Below are 15064 nucleotides of genomic sequence, written 5' to 3'. Positions count from 1 at the left end.
AACACCTGGAAAAATCACAGAGACGCGGGTGATGGTGGATGTCGCCCTGGAAACAACCCATACGAGAACAACAGCTTTAACGGACGGGGAGAGAAAACCTGCCAACCGAAAATTCTATACCCAGCAAAACCATCTCTCAAAAACAAAGGCAGAACAAAGATTTCAGACGCAAAGGTGGGCTTGCACCGCCTGGGGCCGCAGGAGCGCTGGGGGCACCCGCCGGCCGGCCCGAGGGCCAGCAGAAACGATGCAGGCGGAAGTGTGGACCCACAGCTTCAAGGACGTCAACTGTGGCGGTAAATGGACAGGACTTCTTTCTTATTATTCAAATCTCTTTAAAAGACTCAACGGTGTGGCTGCACGTGGCCGGGGCAGGGGCTCGCTTGGGACCAGCATCTGGAGGTCATACAGGATGGAGTGATGGAGGTGAGGACTGATGGTCATACAGGCTGGAGTGATGGAGTTGAGGAGTGATGAGTAAGGAGTTGATGGAGTTGGAGAGAGTCCGTCGGCTCGGCCACTGTGACAAAGCAGGCCCAGACCGGGGGGTTGAGCAGCAGAAATGCATTTCCTCCAGGCTCTGGAGGCTGTGAGTCTGAGACCCATGTGCGGGCAGGGCCGGTCCTCCTGAGGCTTCTCCTGTGGTGTGTGGACACCATCCCCTCCCTGTGTCCTCACGTGGCTGTCCCCTAGTACGTGTCCTTACCTCCTCTTCTTAGAAGGACACCAGTCACGCTGGATTGGGGACCCGATATGACCTCATTTTACCTTCATCTTCTCTTTCAAAGCCCTGGTTTCCAACCACATTTGGAGGTCCTGGGAGTTAGGACTCAACATAGGAGTTTTGGGGACACGGTTCTGACCTAGCAGCAGGTGGTCAGGGCCCAGGCAGGCTGGTGACGAACTCAGGACAATCTCAAGCTCCAGGAGGGGACAGGAAGGAGAGAGCTTTCCAGGTGCACCTGGAGGCACGGTGACCCTGAGCTATGGGGGAGGAAGGGACCGCCTGTCCCTGGGTGGCCTTCAGGGCCCTCCGCTGGCTCTGGATGGCTTCCCAGGAACAGAAAGCAGCATCTGCCCCACAAAGGAGTCAGCACAACACAGTCCAGGAGACCCTAAGGTCCGTACAGAGTCCTGGACGTCTCTGACCCCCTCTGCCGCCGGCTGCACGTTAAACAAGGCCGTAAACACTTATCGGCTTCTGGTCCTCGCTAGCGCCAGCCCTCGGTGGGAAGGCCCGCTACTAAATGCCACTTGGGATTTATTCACTCAGCTCTGACAGCCACAAAAATCAATGTCGCCACTGAACTTCTGATAGCTTCTTTTATGGATGCTTTTAATCTCTGAGTTTTAACCACTGGGGACGTTACACAGACAGTGCGTGGGCCACACAGGTCTCCTTCCAGGACACCTGTGGCCTAAATGCCCATGTAAGCTGGCGTCCGGGAGCACGTGTGTGTGCTCATGTGTCTGCACGCACTCGGGTGCGTGACTGTCTGGAGGGACGTGAAACATGTGGTCCCACACTTGCCGGTAGTGTGAGCACTTTCCTGCGTCTGCAGTCGGGTGAATGACCACTCGGTGCCCGTGTGTGTCCAGGTTCACAGACGCAGGGACGTGCTCCAGAGGGAACGTGCGTGGCCTGCGTGTTGCATTTGGACCCATCGGTGTGAAAACAGCCGCAGCTGCTGCCTCTTTTCTCTGATCTGAACTGAGAGAGAGAGGAGATTTGCATCCCTTAGCCCTGGATGTGAACCTCATTTTGGTGGGGAATGAGCACAGCAGGAGCCCTCCCAAATCCACTCCCAGGCCCGCAGATTTGAATAAGGCCATGCAAGGCCTGCTGGCAAGTGACATCTCTCATCCCGGCTCCCCTGCCTGGGCTTTCTCCAGAGTGACATCGATCAGGAAGGCCTGGGAGAATGAAGAACAAGCCCAAGGCTCCCTCGGCCTCCGTGTTTACCTGCTAAGCAACCCAGGACGAGCTGCTCCGCGAGACCAACCTGAGAGCCTCCCAGTGTGAGCCAAGCCCATGCAGCCCCGAGAATGGACCGCAGGTCTCTTTGGCTGGCCCGCCCAGGGGACCACACGTGATTACACCACGAACTGTGTCCGGTATCTTCTAGCCATCCCAGCCAGACTGTTAGGGCCAGGCTGAGGTCACTTGCCTCTTTCCGGTGTGTTCCCTAGAAAAAGTAGACGAGTCAGCATCCATTGCTGGCTGATGACTGAGGGGCCCTGGAGGCACCGGGACCACTGTGTTCATCTCTAAGGGGCTGTGACTCATACAGTATGTTATGTGAACAGTGCTTCTTCTTGAGTTGGGCAGTGAACAACCTGAACACCTGTCCTTGGCAGGCCTGGCTGTGCCCACACCGTCTGGTCTGGCTCCCGGCAGGGAATTCACCTCGACCTCCCAACAACTTCCCTGGGGCGGGACCTGGAAACGTTAAGTGCTTCCTCAAGGTCATATTCTTTTCCTGAGAATAAATATTCTTTGTAGTTTCTGGGCATGAGTCCAGGCCAGGTCCTTGCAGCCTCTGACCTCAGGAAAGCCATTCACTCTCCATGCACCTCAGTTTCTTCACGGAATGCCTGCCTGCCTCCCTGGAGGCTGGGGAGTCCACATAATGATGGCTGGGAAGGGGCTCTGTTTGCGGGGGGTGGGGGTGCGATACCGTCAACGACAACACAGCACCCACAGTAAAGCCTTCTTAATTATCGGGTCAAGGGCCAGCTGGCCAGGGCCATTTCCACACCTGCCTTAAGGAGCCCAACGTCCGGCTTGTAGAGCTCCGATTGACAAAACCAGAGAGAGCTGGATCGGACCGCGGGGCGCAGAAGGGCAGCTGCAGAGCCCCGTCTTGGTCTCCGGTCGCCAGAGACTGAGCGGCTGAAGCACCAGAAGCTCACTTCTCACAGCTCTGGAGGCTGGAAGCCCAAGATCAGGGTGTCGGCCAACTCAGTCCTGGCTCGGGGACGGCACCTTCCTGCTTTCTCGCCGTGCCCCTCGTGAGATCGTCCTCTTCTTATAAGGCCCCCAATCCTGTCAGATGAGGCCTCCTGAAAGCCCTGTGTCCAGACACAGCCACACTGGGGGCCAGGACTTCAGGCTCCACATGTTGGGGGGGGGATGGGAACACAATTCCATCCAAAGCAACTTCCCCATGAGTCGTGGACGCGCACAACAGATTTATGAAAAGCTGAGCCCAGCCGACGGCAACTCTGAGCAGCAGGAAACCCCAGGCAGGTGCTCCTATGCGACCCCAAGAGCCAGGCGCCCCTGGCTTTTTATTTTTATTTTATGTTTATTTTTTTAAATGTTTATTTACTTTTGAGAGAGAGATAGAGCATGAGTGGGGGAGGGGCAGAGAGAGAGGGAGACACGGATTCTGAAGCAGGCTCCAGGCTCTGAGCTGTCAGCACAGAGTCTGACGCGGGGCTCGAACCCACGAACTGTGAGATCGTGACCTGAGCCGAAGTCAGACGCTTAACCGGCTGAGCACCCAGGCGCCCCTGGCCGTTTCTTTTTAAAAAGTCGTCCTGACCTCCGTGGCAGCTATAGCCAACAAGTCTAGTTCGCCCTGTCTGGGACCCCAGGACAGGTGCATCCTGGGAGTGCGGATTTCCCCGGCGAGCAAGCCAGTCACCGCCGATCCCCAAGTCCTTGCCCTGCAAGCGTCTTCCCCGATCTCGTGAGTCACGAGCTAAGGCCTCTCTGATTTATACTTTCTTTTTCCGAGGCCGCGGGAGGGTCTCAGACACCTGGACTGTGTCACAGGTGAACGGGGCAGAGAAGAGCCCCACCCGCCACCCCACTTTTGCGTCCCGTCGGCCTCCTCTATTCTTTGGGAGGGAGTGTTTGTCAAAACTGACTAATTGAGATTCATTTTCTAAAGCCCAACTGACTTAATGCCGAATGCAAATTAGAGCATTTTATAAGCCTTGTTATTCTGCAAAGTCAGGGAAGTTACACAAGCCGGGGCACAGGCTCATCAGGAGCGGGCAAACAAGGGTCGCTTGCCTTCGGCTCGTCAGTCCTATGACGACGGCACTCCTGGAGCCCCACCGCCATCTGAGCTCTTACGCAGACCGGTGCCCCTCCCGCAGCACAGGCCCAAAGGTGTGTCCCCCACTTCCTGCCGGGGAGGCCACCAGGCTGGGTGGTCGGCACCAGGGTCGAGGTGCCCGTGAAGGTCAGGACTGCTCGTCCCCTGGACAGATGCCCACGGGTGTCAGGCCCTCTCCCAGGACAGAAAGCGCCACAGTGGATGAGAGGCTGCGGGTCCCTGACCTCACTGCTCACTCTCCAGGGAGGGAGACAGGCATTCGAGCGTGCAGCCCACAGCGGAACAAGAAAACCAGGCCACCGAGAGCAAGAGACTTGAAGCGGGAAGCAGGCTGCCTGAGCTCCTGCTGGGAAGGGGCCCGTCTGGCTCCTGCTCAGAGCCTCCCCGACGGACACAGGTCAGGAGACAGCCTCAGGGTCCCACGCACGGAGATGCCGTCTGGAGGTGGTGCTGTCTTCAGGGAGGGGGCGCTGCAGCCCCAGCATAGGGACCTCTTCCTTCTCCTCGTCCTGCTCCATCCGGGGGGCCTTCCGACAAGGCCTGTCCACCCCAGGTGCGCGACAGGAAGAGCGGTCACTGGTCCAGCCCACACTGAGTCCCTCCCTCCCATGGCCCCGGGCCTGGGGGGCAACACCCTAAAATCCTGCCAGGGAGGTTTTCCCTGAGGAGTCAGGACAACCCCCCCAGCGGAGGGCCTACTGGGGCTCCCAGCCTGTTACCTGGTTGGAGAAGCAGAGCTGGTCCTAGGTGAAGGGTAAAGACAGACTTTTTCAGGAACCATTACAGGGAAGGACAAGCGATTCCAATAGAGAACCACACTCAGGGGCGCCCCGGGGGCTCAGTCGGTTGAGCATCCGACTTCGGCTCAGGTCATGATCTCACGGTTTGTGAGTTCGAGCCCCGCGTCGGGCTCTGTGCTGACGGCTCAGAGCCTGGAGCCTGCTTCCGATTCTGTGTCTCCTTCTCTCTCTGCCCCCCACCCCCCTCACGCTCTCTCTCTGTCTCTCAAAAATGAATAAATGTTTAAAAAATTTTTTAAAAAATAAAAGAACCAAGCCCAACTCCAAAAATCAGGGCAAGTAAGGGTTTATAGCCAAGGAGCAGGTGGCGGCGGGGGGGGGGGGGGGACGGGTCAGTGTGGAAAACTACCAAGAAGGGACATCGTGGGGGAGGGGGAGGGCTTCTGGCTAAACAGACCGAACAGGATTCTTGGTGAAGGCAGCCAGGTGACCCGACCTCACCCGGGGGAGGGCGGATTTGATCAGATCACAAGGGTGGGACTTGATAGGACTCTGGTTCCCCAGGACACGCCCAGGACGGAACCCGCAGGAGCCTGGGGTCTTTGTGGCCGACACCCGTCATCCTCCGTGGCATATACGCCCACTTCCCGTTGGATCGTCTGTGGCTCAGAAAGTCCAGTGAGGGACCGTTAGCACCTGGGAGCGGAGGGCACCTACTGGGCGAGGGAAGCAGGCAGGCCTTCAGCGACGGGAGCTTCTATGAAAACAAAAGGAGAAAGGCGGCCGGGACAGACTGTGGACGCGGTGTCTGGGTCCAGGGAGCAGCCGGCCGAGATCTCGAGACGCTGGGCTCCAGTGTCCTCAGCCGGCGGAGCGAGGACGGTCTCGAGCCTCTCCTGGGAGCGTGAGGTGGCCCATCCTTACCGGCTCCCTGAGCTAGGCCGCGGCCAACGTGAGGTCAGGTCGCCCGGCGTCAGTGTGCGGGGACGGCCGCGGGTGCCGGGGAGGGAGGGCGGGAGCACACCCGAAACGCTAATCCCCGACAAATTGCGCACGCTGGCAGGGTCCAGTTCAGAAGCGGGCGCACACAGCTCAGAGGCAGCGGCTGGAACGCGCCTCATGACCCACGAGGGCGTGCTGTCGTTTCTACCAAAACGCTGCCTTTCTCTCTCCAGTCACACGCTTGTGGGAGCAAAGACGGCCAAAGTCAGGGCGTTCTTGTTTACAGAGGGAGTCTGGCCTCGTGAGACTGGCCCTGATGCTTTCTGTAAGTGCGGCAAGAGTGGCCACCGACCACAAGGGTTTCAGGCCTGCTTAGCTGGAAGGTCTCGTGTGCATTCCCAGCGAGGACTTCCAAAGCCTCTCGAGGCTGGAAACTGAGCCAAGCACCCACCGCTGGGTTTTGCCTGCGGTTCCCATGGATTGAGGTGAATTTGTCTCTTCTCAAGGTCGCCCCAAATGTCCTACGGTTTCCAGGCGTGCCGGGACATGATCGCCTGTAGTCATGTGCGACGCTGGGGACCCAGGGAGCCGGGTGCCAGGCAGGCGTTTCTGAGAGGGCTTTGGAAGCACTGTCTCCGTAGAGTCAAGCTGAGTCCTTTCAAACGGCTCGGTCGTCCTTTTCAAATATGAAACTCCAGTCTAAGCCCTCGTTATCTAACCGATTTTTCCTATCATGTTCTAGTACGAGGAGGACAGGTTCTGGCTGAACTCACAGAGGTAATTACGTTGCCATTAAGCAAGGATACTCGGGAATGGTCTTCAGACTCCGCGGGGCTCAGGCAGGCAGGAAAGGTATGGGTTTCGCTTCTGTTCACAGAGGTCCGTGTGCCTCGCTCTTACAAGTACGGATAAGAGAACGGGACGGGGTCTCTCGCACCCAGATCAGCCTGCGTCTGTCCACTCGGCCGATGCTCTAATTCCCCTTCTGCTGGGTCCTGGGCTAGCAGTTTCGCGAGCCCATCAGCATTTCTGGGGGGATCCGGGGGTCCTGACTCAACCCCAGGGAGGGGGGTGCTCTCAGAGCGCTTCAGGGAACACCTCCGAAAGCTCGTCTGCAAGCACGCGACACAGCCCTTTCCTGGGGCCTCAGAGGGGCCCCTTCTTGGAGACGACGACACATTCTGGTCGGTAGCTGGCTGCAAACACTTTCAGGGAAGAATCAGGGGAAAACAAAAACCAGACGAGTCCAGACGAGACCGCCCGGGGCCCCTTTGCGGACACACATCCAGGGCTCCACACGGTTTCTGGAACACCCACGTTGCCAACGTTGTCCCACGTGGACAATCTAGGGAAGCCTGAGCCTCTCTCCTCATTGGCCCACACTCGTCATGTTACTCAGCACAGTCCATAAACCACATTATTTTGTCGACACGTCTTTCTTCACAAGGCGAAAGAACAAATCCTTTGAGATTTCCCCGAGACCAGCTGGAAAATCTCAAGGTCAGTTTGAGATCAAAATTCCACTTAGGATTTGATTTGGGGACGTTGTCAAAGATGCCAAAAGCTCCCAACACTTGCGTAAATAGGAGCACGGGTCACCGCAGAGCAATGCTTAGCCTCTGGTAAATCATGAAAAACGAACGCGGTTCACGTGAAGCACGAAAATTATTCTGATAAGACACAGGCTCTGCCTCCTCGGGAGCTTAGCTCAAAGGTAATGAAAAACCCTCTCAGAATCAGAAGAGCTGACAATAATCCAAGAGCACATTGTTGTAACGGAGAGAAAACCAAGCCCACTCTCCCCATCCGTCTACGACTGAGCTCATGTTTCGAAAGCCTCGTAAACAAATCCGTTCACTCTCAGCCGGCTTGACCACACGCACAGTTCCTCTGCCACAAATGTGTACCACGTCTATACCAGGCGGGTCTTTCTTCTCAGGAAGCAGCCGGTCACGTTCCTTGAGGGCAAAGCTCGGTTCTTCCCTGAACAAAAACGCGTCCCTGGTACCTGGTGTGTTTCCTTATCACACGCACATCCTGCCCTCCTTGCGTACGAGGTTGTTTCTCTGATTATTTTTGGCCGTTTCTGTTACTGACGTCGACTGTAACTTTTCACCGTCGGTGCCCTTTCTGTGATGGAGACAGCCTGGCAATGGACGCTCGTCACACACCGGCGTTCCGTACCTCCTTCCGGTCTTATTTTTCAAGGTGGCAAAACGCACACGTTTGCGAGCAGACTCCCTCTATCGCGTAAACACAAGGAACCCTAACTGCACAACCTCAAACTCGGGCTTGGTGATGAACGTTCCGTGCGTCCTCTGACCGAGAAGGACCCACGTGATTTGGGGCGGACAAAGCCGGCCGTCAGGTCAAGGGCGTTGACTGTTTTTACAGCCAGTGCATTTGGGCCAAGTATCACAAAGCCGAAACTTAAGAAGTGAAACACAACGGGGGGTTTTTGCATTTGTTTTTCCACGCTGCTTGAAACACACGAAGTAATGGAGATGACGCGGCCCGTTTTTCTGGCTCCTGTGCATTGGTTCTTGGGCTGAATTAACAGTTTTTGTGACGTGGAGCGCCTGGGTGGCTCAGTCGGTTGAGCGTCCGACCCCTGATTCCGGCCCACGTCATGATCTCGCGGCCTGTGAGACTGAGCCCCACGTCAGGGTCTCTGCCAACGGCACAGGGCCTGCTTGGGCTCCTCTCTCCCTCTCTCTCTGCCCCTCCCCTGCTAACACACTCTTGCTCTCTCTTTCAAATTAAATAAATTACAACAAAAAAATTTAATAGTAATCTTTATAATGTTAAACATCTGGCACATCAGAGATTATACTACCACATTTTGACTAGTAAACCCAAGGAGACTAAAACCGTACGTCCCTATGATACATGACGCTGATGATTCAGATAACCCAGACAATTTAATTCTTATTAAACCAGAAACACGAAACTAACCTTATTTACCAAAGATTTACCCAAGTCACAGAAACTTGAAAAGCATTTAAGTTAGTGTCTCCATTTCTGGGAATTTTAAGAATATTTAATTTATAGGTAAATGCTTACTTATCTCTAAGTCAATGGAAATAGAGCCCTTTTACGGGATTTTCTGCATTAATTTGGCAGTTCTATCCGCGGGCAGGAAAATACCACATGCACATAGCACATGTGTGCAGAAGGAGACCTCGGAGCTCTCCTTCTGCGAGTTTGGATGGGAGTCGGGGAAACACAGCAGTGAAAAACTCACTGGTTTAGCTCCACTTCATGGTTCCACCCAAATCATGCTTCCGGCAGCTGGGATGAGTCAAGGTTCCCCGCTTAGGGGGGGCGAATGCTCTTTACCAACACGCGTGCAGGGTCGAGGGGTGACCGGGTGACTCCCGGGCCACAGACGACGTCCCAGGCCCGGGGAAGGGCCTCACCAAGGGCAGCCTGGTCCTCAGGGCTCCTCCCCTCGTCTCCAGGCCCGATGCCCACCCAGAGTCTCCTTGGGAAGCCCCAGGATTCAGAGACAAGAGACTCGAAGGTTCTCTTGCGGCCTCACGAAGACTCCTCCGGCTGGGAGGGGCGTCTAGGGACTCCGAGGTCGTGAGCCCACAGAGCTCACCTGAGTGGATAAAGCACCCTGTCTGTTTCAGTTGCTTGGTCTCTCCTCTCTGTGGCCTGGAGTGGTTGCTCTCGGGGTCGCGAGTCCCATGAGAGCCCCGCGGAGGGCAGGCAGCCTAACGCTTTCGTGACTGTGACAGCTGAGCCAGAACAGGAAGGGAAAGCCCCCTGGATGTGAGGACAGGCCCCGGGAGGTCAGCAGGACTCCCAGCCAGAGCCTGCCTGTGCGGCTAGGGCGGACCCTGGAGGGAAGCGGGGGGTCCCTGCCCCACTGCCTTCTCGCCAGCCCCCTCTGGGGAATCTGGCCACACCCTCTGCCCGGCTGCCCTTGAGAACCCAGAAGAGCCACCCCATGTGTGACCCCTTGCCACCTGTCCCAGGGCAGACCCCACAGTGAGAAAGAGACAGACCGCCCCCTGCCCTGGGGTGAGGAGGGGAGGGACCCACCTCATGTCACATCGGGTGCACGTCTGGTGGGGCTCTCAGAGCTGACGCTCCAGATGACACTCAGTTACAATTGCCTACATTCTGTGCTCGTGTCAGGCTGTGAACAGCCGTCACCCTGGCAAGGCCTTCATCCAGCTACTGTTCCTTATGAGTACCTACCGCGTGCCAGGCCCGGGGACAGACATGGGGACCTGCCTGGGGGAGCGCCAGGAATCCCAGCAAAGGGACATGTTGGTGAGTGAGAGGCAGTGCCCGAGTGACGTTTGAGGACAGCAGGGGTGACGAGAGACGGTCTGCAGGGTGAAACGGGCAGGACCTGGTGGTGGCAGTGGGTGCTGACGGGTTTCCTGAGGCAAGGACAGCGGGCCCAGCCCCGCGCAGGTAACATCTCCCTGAAACTCCCAGGAAGCTTCCAGAATGCAGACCGGGGCCCCTGAACCCCACCCCACCCTGGCCACCCTGGCCGCCGTGGCCGCCGGGAGCCAGGAGGAGCTTGGGGCTCCGCATTTCCTCTGAGCTCAGGCCCACTGGGAATGTTCAAAAATGCCTTTGAAATAACTACAAAGAAACGTGGGTGGAGATTCGTCCGGCCCCTGCGTGGACAAGGGCTTCCTGTGCGCAGAGGGGGAAACACAGAGCGTGCTGTCTGATAACATAAATTACATTTCCGTGTGTCACACAACATAATCAGAACTGCACGGCACAGCAAGGCCAGGAGAGCTTTTTGTCAATTATAACAATGCTAATTTCCAGTTATGTCAGGAGCTCCCGCAAACTGATAACAAAAATACTAAGCCCCATGCTGAACACTGAGCAAAACACATGAAAAGAGACTCCACAAAGCAGGAATTCCGGATGCCAGACACACACGGAGGTAAGTCCGTTACCTTCCCCAGCAACGAAGGAGATCGCAGCTGAGGCGGCACTCGATGCCCTGTTCTTCTCGGTCAGCGTTGCGCCATTAACTGTTGCGCTGGGAGGCGGCGAGCCGGGTGCTCCTGGCGGGCGTGGACCGGACTCTCCCCTGAGCCACGGAGAGTTCATGCTCGAAGCGGCAGAAGAGCTGACCTGGTCATCGCACCCCAAAGGGTCTGTCGGGGGATGCGAGCCTGAGCGCAAACAAGGCCTTGGGGCAAATCGCCCATGGGCTTCCTGATGCCGAGGGGCGCGTGGGTGCAGCCCAGCACCCAGGCGCGGGCGCTGTCGGGGAAGCAGTGGACGCGGGGGATTCCGAGCACGGCCCCAGTAACCACAGCCAGCGCGGGGCAACCCAAGTGCCCCCCGACCGACCGACGGGCAAATGAAACGTGGCATTCGTACCGTGACATCTCGCTCAGCCTGATAAAGGGCGGACACGGATGGGGCTGGGCCTCGGGGACACTGTGCCAGTGAGGTGGCCCGTCACAGAAGGAACACGACTGCCGGACCGCACTCCCACGAGGGCCCCGGAGTCCTCGCGCTCAGAGGGACGGAGCGGGCCGTGGGGCCGGTGGCTGGGAGAGGGGCATCCCTGTGTCGTGGGTCAGAGTGTCAGTTTGGGGAGAGGAGAAAGTTTGGGAGGCGGGCGGAGGTGATGGCGGCACAACACAGAATGTGCTCCGTGCGCGGGGCCGCGGGCCGGGAAGGGGCTAGGATGGGACGTTGTATGTTATCTGTGTTCTTCCACAAGGAGGAAGGAAGGACGGAGGGAGGGAGGAGGGAGGGGAGGGAGGGGGCAGCGTCCAGCCTGCTGCCGGCCTCGGTAGAACCCAAGGGGGCCGTCGGGAAGGTACGTGGAGTCTTCTCCTGGCCCCTGACCCTGACTTGCTCCGCGACCTTGGGCAAGCCCTTCTCGCGCCCCTCCCAGCTCTCAGCTTCTGACCAAAGTCTCTAATGTCCACGACTTGCATTTCGGCGAGAACAGACCCCTCAGCCACACGCCTCAGGCTGGAGAGCACATCTCAGTCCGGCCCTGGGTGACGGGCACGCGCTGTGTTACGGCAGCCGAGGAAAGGACAATGCTGGTGGAGCTCACAGAGGACCAGCGTCCCCGGCTCCATGCGGGGCCCAGTGGGGCCTGCCGCCCCCCTGCCAAGCTCTCACCGGTAGGACCCTCCGAGGAGCCTGGGCCGCCCGCCATGGGTACATCCTGGGCACCTTCTGGCTTCCTTGGGCACCTTGTGGGTCGGCCACACACTGTGCAGGACTTTGTGCAAGCAGGAAAGAGGCAGCACTTGGCCAGCAGTGGGGATCTCCCCACCGAGCAGGGTCTCCTGCTCACATCCACGTCTCGGAAGGGCTCCTGTCGGCTCTGTCAGGAGCTCCTGCCGCTCTGGGCCCATCCGTGTCCTCGGGGTCCCACTGGGGACCTCAATAGTCCAGGCATCTGTGTGCAAAAGGACAAGGTCTGTGAGTGGAGGGTGGGCGGTGAGAGTCCACCATCCAAAGGCCTCAGCGGCCGAGGGATGGAGGGCAATCCCGGTGGGCAGAGGGTGGTGGCCTGGAGAGGGTGGAAAAGAGAGGCGGCCCTGTGTGGAGAGGGTTGCCCCACGGTCTCGGTGAGGGCCGGAGAGAGGCGTAGGCCCCCAGGTTTGGGTTTCGGTGGGTTTGCTGGCCAACGGCCGGGACCTGCTGCAGGACGTCCGCTCGCCCACCCCAGGAGCCGGGGGCCTGGGCGCCCCCTGGGGCTCCTGCTGCGGGACGTGGGCGCTGGGAGCCCGCCTATGGACCAGGCTGCGCAGGCCCCGCTCTGGGCCTTGGGAAGGTCCCCCCACGGCACTGACGGATGCATCTGAACATGGTGCTCGGAGCGCAGGGGACAGCCTGGCCACTACATTGCCACCAGGGCCAGAGTCCGGCTTGACGAACGGCGGCACGTGTTTTGTCAACCATGGCGCTGGACTCCGCGGTGGCAGCGAGGACGCCGACGCCGAGGGCACGTGCAATTACATGGGACATCTCAGAACGCGGAGCAACAAGGTGGAGGCAACAATTCCACATAACTTCACCGCGTTCGGCCGAACATGTCCCGTCCAAATGTCAGCCACTCTGCCAGACAAAGGAAATGTCCCTCCACGTCCGGAGAAACCAGCTTTTTTGTTGAGGAATCGGGGCCAGCCGAGGCTGGCTTAGAGCCGGATGGCTTTACCAGCCCCCGACGCGGCAGCCAGCCGGGGCCCCCCAGGCGCACGGAGCCTCCCTCGCGCCTCCCGCCGGCAGAGGAACGGTCACCAGCAGATGCCATCTCTGCCCCAGGCGCTTGGCGCCCGGAAGAAGAGTCTCTGGAAGGAACTGAGGCCTGGGTCTCCTCCCAGTCCCGGAAGCAGTGGATCTCTGCAGGGACCCGCGGGAGCCAGGAGCCGGATGCCCTTGGAGGGGCAGCCCGCACCGGGACAGCCGGCCCCATTACTGCCAGGCTCCTCCCAGCAGGGAGGCCTGGAGGTGGGGGTGGCCTCTGGGGCCAGCTCTGCCCGTGGCAGCTCCTGAGCCCTGGTCTTCAGCCTCCTCACTTGTTCAGCAGAGACCGGGGCCACTGTGTCCAGAAAGGACGTCCTAAGGCTCTAAGCCCGGACCCAAGAGCCGACAGGCTCAGCCCCACAGTCCAGGTGCCAAGGCCCAAACAGTGAAACCGGGGAGGTTGAAGCAGACAGGAGGGGGCGGGCAAGGCCCCCGGCCCAGAGCACAGGGCGCAGGGCTGGCACCGGCATTCAAGGCCTGCCTCCCACTCACTCTGTGCCCCAGGGGTGACCCGATTTCTCCATCTGGGCAGTGGACATGGTGTTCTTTGCTCCAAGCTGTGGTCAGTGAAGTAAGAGAAGAGCCGGGGGGCCCACCGTGCACGAGTCCCCCACACCGCTCCAGGGCCCGGAGGAGCCCACGGGGCAGTGGTCACCAAGGCTCTCCCTCCCCTGCCCCTGATGCCCAAAGCCAGTCACGCAGTCGGCCTGGGCAGGAGGAATGCCAGGCAGGCCCAGTCGCAGGGACGTGGGTGCCCGGAGAGGAGGCCCGAGTCCACAGACACGTGTGGCCCCATCGCCGACGCACAGGAGCGCGGAGATGTGTCCACACCGCGGGGGTGACGTGTGTGAAGCCTGTGGAGCCACTAGGTGGAGGTGACATCTTCGTCCCGACACACCCCCCAGCCCGTGAACGTGGCGTCTCTATTTAGGGTTCCTTTATTCCTTCCATTGGCAGGGCGTCCTTTTCGACACGCCAGCCTCATTTCAGTGATGTTCAGGAAAATTGCAGAAAATCTAGTTTTTCTGTGATGTAATAATCAGGAACCGAATTCTGAATACGATTGAGGGACAAGGCGGGGCCTCGACACAGCCAGCCTTGTTCGGCCACAGGCTGTGCCCGACACTGTTATCAGGGCTTGACCGTGGCGTGAGAGCCACTGTGGTCCCCGTCCACCCCCTCCCCCATCCCTGACCCCCCAGCCGCCCCCACCCACCCACCTCCACGGGTCCCCTGGCAAACACGGGCATGGCCGGCCTGCTGGGAGACCCACGCCAGCCCTTTGCGGGGAGGGGGGACAGAGCCACACGGGCCTCCCCTTGCACCTGTCCCCCGTACGAGACCGTCCTTGGGCTCTGGGACCCGAGGAAACCCCGCTGTGGAAGGCAGAGGTGACCAGACTGGTGGCCGCATGGAATGGGGTTGCGAGAGGGGGCCAGGGCCCCTGCAGTCCTCACAAGCCCTGGAAGCAGGCACCAGAAGGTGACCGGCGGCCTCTCACCGGGGGACACTGCTGAACTTCCCTGTCTGTCAACCCCACACACAGCCGCCAAGGGGCAGGGCCGGGCCTGGGCTCCGACCAGCCGCAGACCTGGTGCTTCGGGGGACCCAGGGGGCCGGGCTTGAGTCCCAGCTCTAGCACTACTTTGCCATTTGCCCTTGGATGTGTCCCTCTGACCCTGTGAGCCTCAGTCTCCTCTTCCATAATCCTGGATGGGAGGGGGCCCGCTCTGGCTTCCAAACTGCCCAAGTGCCCACTGCAGAGTGCCCTGGGGGTTCCGGCTCCGCGGGCCTGGGGAGCCGGGCTCCCGAGGGAAATCCGATGCACGGTTTCTGGAGCACCTGGGCCGTGGGGAGCACTCCCTAGGTCACCACGCCGGCTCCAGCTGGCTGCGTCGGTAATTTTCGGGTCTGCAGAGAGGAAATCTGCAGATTTCCGGGGCCCTCGCTCTTCCTGGCTGTTCCAGCGACAGCTTTCCCTCGGGGAACAAACGCACACGCACACAGTGTCCATGAGGGTCCCGTACAGCGAGCAGATAGCAGGGA

Source organism: Acinonyx jubatus, chromosome F2, assembly GCF_027475565.1.
Source record: "Acinonyx jubatus isolate Ajub_Pintada_27869175 chromosome F2, VMU_Ajub_asm_v1.0, whole genome shotgun sequence".
Lineage (NCBI taxonomy): Eukaryota > Metazoa > Chordata > Mammalia > Carnivora > Felidae > Acinonyx > Acinonyx jubatus.
This window is presented reverse-complemented; position numbering follows the sequence as displayed.